At 45.9% G+C, this 7387-nt stretch overlaps 1 long non-coding RNA gene across 1 annotated transcript in view; it reads right to left on the bottom strand.

Annotated features, from left to right (window-relative positions):
• Positions 1-3814, bottom strand: part of LOC311437576 — a 136449-nt gene extending 132635 nt beyond the window's left edge. The window contains exon 1 of the long non-coding RNA XR_014693557.1: positions 3665-3814. This is a non-coding gene — a long non-coding RNA (uncharacterized lncRNA). The remainder of the gene's footprint in view (positions 1-3664) is intronic.
• Between the last annotated feature and the right edge of the window lie 3573 nt (positions 3815-7387).

Genomic DNA, 7387 nt, shown 5'->3' on the forward strand with positions numbered 1-7387 from the left:
TGTTAAATATATATATATATATATATGCATATTCTTTTGATTTGACTTTTAACATGCCTTGGCACATAGGACCATCACAGACCTCTGCTGTTTAAGCCATCCAGATGTGCAACTGCCATGAAACCTCAGCAAAAACAGTGCACATCCACTCCTCCCGAGGGGACCAGCAAATATCCCAGTGAGGACAAACAAGTGAGAATGAAAGAAAAGCGCTGTGAAAAGATTTGCACACAGTTCTCCAACATGGCCCACCCCTGTCCGTGTGACCTGAGCATGACTGGAAAACCACGCTGAAAATGAAATACGGTCATGTCATCCAGCCTGAAGCACGGTGATAGGCACAGAATAGCAAGGAACAGATACAGCAGAGCTGTCACTCTTCGCAGCACTAACCACCTTCAAGGAATTCTCCCTTTCACCATAGATGTTTTTCACCAAAAGTCACGTCTAGCTGCAAACTAACCACAAAGCAGAGGTGCTCTGCTCGCTCCAGCACCCTGTTGGTAGCAGTACCATCGGTACTGGGAAATCCTGGAGCTCAGGGCAGACCCAGCTCACCTGGCACTCCTCTGGCCAGTTGGCAGCTGGGGCTGATTGTGCCAGAAATTGTTTGCAGATGTCTGGGAAATTAATCAAAGCCTGGGCTTCTCCTGAGCTTCCACCCACTATAATAAATCTGGATATCAGGTTGACAGAGTCCAGTGATTCTTGTGATAGCTTTAAATTAAGGACCTGGAACACCAATGGAATATGGAAAAAGTAGCAAGCATTTTAGAAGTGAATGCATACAGCAAGCTAGAATAAACTTTCAAAGCCTTGTTTGGGTGATAAAATGTGCCTGTCTGGCATGGTGCAAAGTTTGGTTGGGTTTGTTCTTTTTGGTAAGCCCAGTGTAGCTGAGACCAGCCTGCTCCTGCTCACCTAAGCAGTTGGAAGCAGTTCAGGTGTCTCTAACCTACATCTCAGCCCAGAAAAGGGGCACGTTGCTGTATGCTGTTACAGGCGCTGGAATTAAACTTTTCAGTTATTCAAATAGCCCAAAGCATGATGATCGCCACAGGGTCCCAAGGATGCCTTGGGACAAGATTGTTCTACACATTTGCAGAACATGAAGTCTTCTCTACACTCAAGCAATGAAAATCAATACATTTGTAATTGCCACCTTATGTCTACCACACTTCACTAAAAAATCCTTTAATTAGTTTCTTCTAGGAATACATGGGTCATTTAGGTAATTAAATCCAATCCTCTCTTGTAAAGGATCCTATGCCATCAAATCCCATTTGCAAGCTCATTGTGCTCCACCTTACGACCACCAGTCTTCACCTTCTCACTGAAGGACTTTTCTGTCATAGTTGCTAAAAACCATTTGGTTGTTCATGCTCGGATCTCAGTTAGAGAAGGGCCTACGAGCATCGAGACACATCACCTTCATGCCTTCTGCTTCCAAGGCTGTTGGTAGAAAAAATATTCTTATAGAACCTCAAATTAAAACGCATATTGGTGAATGGCACGGAGATAGCCCCTCATAAAAAATGGAGGGGCAAAACACACCTCAAATCTTCACGATGTCCAGAAAACTCCCTTAAGTCATCAGCATGGACATTTTCCAGTTTTAGCACTGGAAACAAATTACAAAGGTCACAATAGATTTCCAAGTATCACCTAATGCAAAGCTATCATTAGGATAGGAAGGTCACTCAAGGTAATAAAAAAAGACCACCCTTTAGTCAGTAGTTAATTTTTCCTCACAAGAAGATCTTAATGTGAACAGTGAAGTCAGCATTTTTAGACATGGGTATTAAGCCTTTTCTATAAAATAAGGCTTCTCCCCCCATAGTTTTCACTGTCCTGGAAGAGCAAGTCTTTTTGAAGACAGAAATGCAAATGCTTCCAGATTACTGCAATTAAAAATCCTAGTTTCCATCCAAAGTAAATTTTAAATTAAATGGAGATATTACTGCAACAGAAGTTACACTGGCGAGACTCGCTGCTTCATAACCTTCATGTTTGTTTCATTATAAGATTTTTACTGATTTGGTAAAAAATAAAGTGCTGCAAGCTGTACAGAATGAGGAAAAAAAAAAGTCTCACAGAAAGGATGTTTGCTTTACAGGTGCTTTACATCAGAATATCGAGTCAATGCACACCCCTACCACGTGGATTTCTCAGGGTCTTGCTCCACTTGGGTGCCCCGGGGGTGCTCACACCCAGCCCACGCAGTGAGATGTAGAAGTGTGCCTGCTCTGCTTTGCAAGCCACTTGGCCATGCTGGTGCTGCACCCGGCCTGAAGGAGCAAAGAGCACCCGGACGAGGAGCTCAATAGGCAATCGCAGTGCCACTCACCCAGCTCGGAACCACAACTCATCTTGACCAGGTTGGGGCAGTCACTGCCTGGGTTTGCTCCCTATTTAGGAAACAATCCTGGAGAAGTCCAGCATGACATCTTCCCCTCCTGCAGGCACCTTGTCACACACAGCCACCGGCACACAGCAGCATCGGCCACAGCTCCGGGCAGGCGAGTTCAGCGCTGCCTCAGCACCAGCTGCTGCACAGGCTTAAAAACCCCAACCCAAGCACATTTAGGAGGCTCGCAGCCCAGAAAGCAAGTAAAAACAGAACTCAAAGTTATTAACAACATTTTAAATTTCACAATTGAAGGTAATTTCATGGATTTTTGGACCTGACTCGGGATTTTTTAAATGCCTGGAGCCAGCTATACCGCAGCTGTGGAGGAATCAATATTAAAAAAGCCCAGGTCCTCCAGACTCAGGGCATCAATAGCTACTTACTTTGCTCTGTAAATTATCCAAACTAATCGGCTGCTCTCTGCTAGTTACACATTTGCTCTGTGTTAAGATCTGTGCAAAGGCAAGGCGGCTGCATGGCCGTACAGGAACATTTCTCCTGCACCCCACAGACTGTGCCGTGAAGGTGCTGGGGCAGCACGCAGAGCTGCAGCCATTCCTTGCACCCTGCCCTGTGAGCACCTTCGCCATCGTATAAAATGCTCCTCAAAGTGCAGCCATCGGGACAGTCAGTCATTTTGCTGCTCTCTGCTATCCCAAGTAATTTTATGAGGTTTCTTCATCTAATTAATGCAGTTTATACCCCATTTGCTGCAAAACAGCTCAGCAAGTTAATGTATATATATATATAATTATAATGTAAAGTCATACAACTATATTCAGGGTGAAATGAGAGTTTATCATTCCTCACGTCTCCCACATAAGGACTTAATTCTTTATGCTCTAAGAAACATTAATTAACATTGATGGGCTTTGCACCTGGATAGTAAAACCAGGAGTCAGGATTTGGAGGATTTGGGAGAGAAGATCTGGGCAGCGGCACCTTCCAAGCATACAGACGTGAGCACTGGAGGAACCAACAAACAGGAGACAGGCATCCCACAGGCATTTTGCAAGGAGTGTTCCTCAAGACCAAGGCTTGGTACCCCCAGCCAAAACGCTCCAGGTTTCCCCACCACTGCCTCACCACCTCTGAAATCCACCAGCACCACCAGCCTCCACTGAAAGCAACTGCTCTGCCACCGTGTTTTTGAGAAAAATCTGGGCTGTACCCAAGCCAGCAATGCTCTTAGCACCACGGCAAAACATCTTCACATCCACCCTCTTCCCTCTCCACCTCCTCCTCTGCTCTTACCAGAGATGCAGCAGCCCCCGCAGCGTGCTGCCCAACAGCTCCCATCCGCATGGAGCCACAGTAGATGTGTTGTGTTCACTCTTTGTTGTGCTCTGATGTCGTACTGGGTCTGGCTGGGATGTTACCTGTCCCTGCAGCAGCCCACACAGTGCTGTGCTCTGCACTTGCAGCTGGAACAGCAGTGGGATCACACCAGGGTCGTGTCTGCTGCTGAGCAGTGCTGGCACAGCACCGGGCCTCGCTCTAACCCTGCTAGGGGTGGGCAAAAAGTGAGCAGAGAAACATCACTAGGGCAGCTGACCCAACCCAACCAAAGGGATATTCCATGCCATGCGGTGTCACACTCAGCCATACAAGGTGGGAACAGGAGGAAGAGGGGAGGGGTGGGCTCTCGTTGGGAAAACCTCGGTCCTCCTCCCGAACACCGGCTGCGTGCGTTGAGGCCTTGCTTCAAGGACGTGGTCAAGCGTCGCTCATTTGTGGGAAGTAAAGAGTAATTCCTTTCCTCTGCACTTCCACATAGCCTTCATTTGTTTTGTTTGTTTGTTTTCCTCCCTTTTTTTCCTTTCCCCCTTCCGTTTCCCCTTTACCCCCCCTATTTTTCCCCTTTAAATTGTTTAGTTCATAATAATCTTTCTTTAATTATTATTATTTCCCTTTAATTAAATTATCCTTATCTCAACCCGTAAGTTGTTCTTTGCTTTACTTCTTCCCCTCCTCATCTAAGGAGGGGGACAGAGAGCAGTCGTGGTGTTTAGCTGCCCAGCACAGTAAAACCACCACAGATGTCCTGGCCTCGCAGCAGCTTTTCAAAGAGCACTGCAAGCCTGAAAAATAGTAAATGATTGCAGAACATTCCTGAGAAATATTTTGATATTTTATACTCACTTTCACTTGCCATAAGCTTTCCATTTTATTTATTTTGCACCACTACAGGAATATCTGGGCACCAAGATATGCAATGGCCAAACTTCTCCAGTTTTCACAGGGGGCAATTTCAGCCAACCCTTAATATCGCTGGGAAAACAATTTCTAAATGGATTGTTTCTTTCAAATGTGCATCTATGCATGGTAGCCTTCTCCATTGTGCTAGCTCCCAAAGAAGGTATTTTGTACTTGTTCATTATGAGATTTTCACGAGATCTTTGTACCATCATTAAATGGAGCTGAATTGTAGCAAAGATCAAAAGTGTTGCTACTCTGATTTTCTCCCTCAAACCAGCTTAAAATAAATAAATAAACCCCACCTCCCCAAGAAACATTCAGCAGGGAACTTTAGTCATCTGGTCTGATTTTAAATATATACACACACGTGTGTATATATATTATATATATAAAAAACAGACATTAAGCATGGTTTTATGTTTCTATTTAGCTCTTTGATTTACCAGGAAAGCTGTTTTGTTACTCCCCCAGCAATAGGGGAAAGCAAGATTGTACAGAAATAGTTCTTGGCAGAACTTTTTATGAATTTCTTCCAGTTAAAGATTGCCTCTGCTGCACAGGTAAGACTTCTCTGCCACCTTTTTCTTCATTGGGTAAGAAAAAAGAAGTAGACAGGATCCATCCAGCAGTACTTTTTGACCCCAGATTCCTCTGCATTTTTTTCTTAATACTGTTTTTGTGATATTTCAGTAGATGGCTTTTAGTCCCCCCACCCTGTCTCCTCCTCTCTCCTGCTGCCAGCTGACCCCTCACAAACCCCCTCGCCCCTCAGCCAGCTCTTCCTTTCATGATAAGGGCAGACCAAACAGATCTGGCCCTGAGCACACTGCAGCTTATCGCTGCCACGGCTGAAACGCCAGCAAGCTAGAAGCACACGCAGCAGCCACACGTGCCTTCCCAGCTCAGCACTTGGGGTGCCCAGTTTGGGCTTTTCTCCCCCACCAAAAGCAGTTTACCAACAGTTCCCCCTGTTTTCTTGCAGGCAAGTCCTGCAACCACACCGGATGAAAACTCCGCCTATCGTAATTCTTGAAACTGCAAATTTTTAAATTGCCATCATTATCCAAATGCAAATTGAAGCCAAGAGCTCGGTAATGGTTAGGACCAGAAGGATGCAGCAGCAGCATCCAGCCCAGGGAAAGCTTAGGACTCTTCAGCCCCCTGCTGTCTTTACCAGAAGCTGAATTATACTTTAGGTTACGGGTAAGGTGCCCAGGTAGGGCACAGCCCCCGAGCCCCTCAGACTTACTCGTGCCACACCAGGCTGGTGGCTGCCAGCCCGAGCACAGAGGCGAGGTGACTGTGCCATCTAGCTGCAGCACAGCACCAGCACACAGCATGCTGAGCTGCTCTGCAGACAGAAACCACAGCATTTATCCCATCCGTGCCACGCTGGGATTGACGCATGCAAAGGAGGTTAGATTGGCCAAGAGGTAAGCTGCTACTAAGAGCCAGTCAAGTATGTAGGTGATAGGAAGAGTTATTCTCCTTTTATTTACAGTTTTCTTCTACTACAAGCTTAGCTGGCACTAAGATTGCCACTTTATGCTTCTTGTTTCCATGCTGTTTTATGTCTATTCATTTAGATCTCCCTCTCTCACCAACATATTACCCCCCACACATTTGCCCGATGGCTGCACCCCTCCTGGTCCTGCATCCCCCTGCCCTGCTCCCAGGCAGCCGCACAGCCCCGCACGCACATTTTACAAGATGTGGGAAGGGTGACAGGGCACAGCTCATAACTTCAGCAGCAAACACGGGCTCCAAAATGAAAATGCGAAGGCATGGGGTTTGATTCAGCAGCAGCAAGGATTACTTTAATGATGCAGAAACAAACTAAATATATTTTTAATTTCATATTTTAATTTGTCAAGAGTATCTCAGTGGCTTTTAAATGAGATTTAAAGTGCATTTTATTCCACCAAGAATAAATTCAGTGACTGGCTAAAATTAGATTAGTGGCTCCAGTGCCTAATTAGCAATTGGTTTGGAGGCTGCATTTTGGAACATTCTGGGCCATATCTCATTAACCCCTCTCTAAATAACCTTCTCTGTCGATACATGATTTTTGCAAAAGCGGGGCAGGATTTGGGAGCAAGGCACAAGTACAGGGGACACTGACTTAGTTTACAGCTGGACACTGAGGCAGGCCATCCACTTTAGGGCTGGACCCACGAGGAGCTGTGCTGGGAGCAGGCAGCAGGGCGCTGGGCTTTGCCCTGTGCTGGCACGGAGCAGGAGTGATGTCCTTCAAAAACCTGGACGAGACAGCCCTATTCACATCAAATGGCACCAGCCCCAGGGGAACGGGGAATGATCTAGCCTTCGGCCCATGTCCTCAGTTGCCCCTAAACCTCATTAGTGATGCACTCAACACACCCTACCTCAACCTGGTAGTTCAGCATCTACCACGCATTCCTGATTAATGCTTGCCAAAGAGCAATTTCCTGCCTCTGGCAAAACAATTCTCAGGAATACCCAGGAATAGGAGAAATTGACAGCAGTGGCTGGATGCCTGCTTGCTCTGATGGCACATCATCGGCTTCGAAAGGCAGCTAGGCATTTGTTGCCATCATAACAAGGAGTCAGCTATCATCCAACCTGGGAGCTCCCTTCCTCGTTTTTCCTTATGTTCTATTCCTATACAGCCATTCGTTTCTCATTTACATTTTTTAAACAGTACAGTGATTTCCTAAATTAAATTAATTCAAACTTTCTACAGTCCTCTTTTCCACGTATCTTTTATTGTTCTTATTACCACGACTGGGCTGGCTTTGG

The sequence above is a fragment of the Aythya ferina genome (assembly GCF_964211825.1).
Source record: "Aythya ferina genome assembly, chromosome: 5".
In the NCBI taxonomy this organism is placed as follows: Eukaryota; Metazoa; Chordata; class Aves; order Anseriformes; family Anatidae; genus Aythya; species Aythya ferina.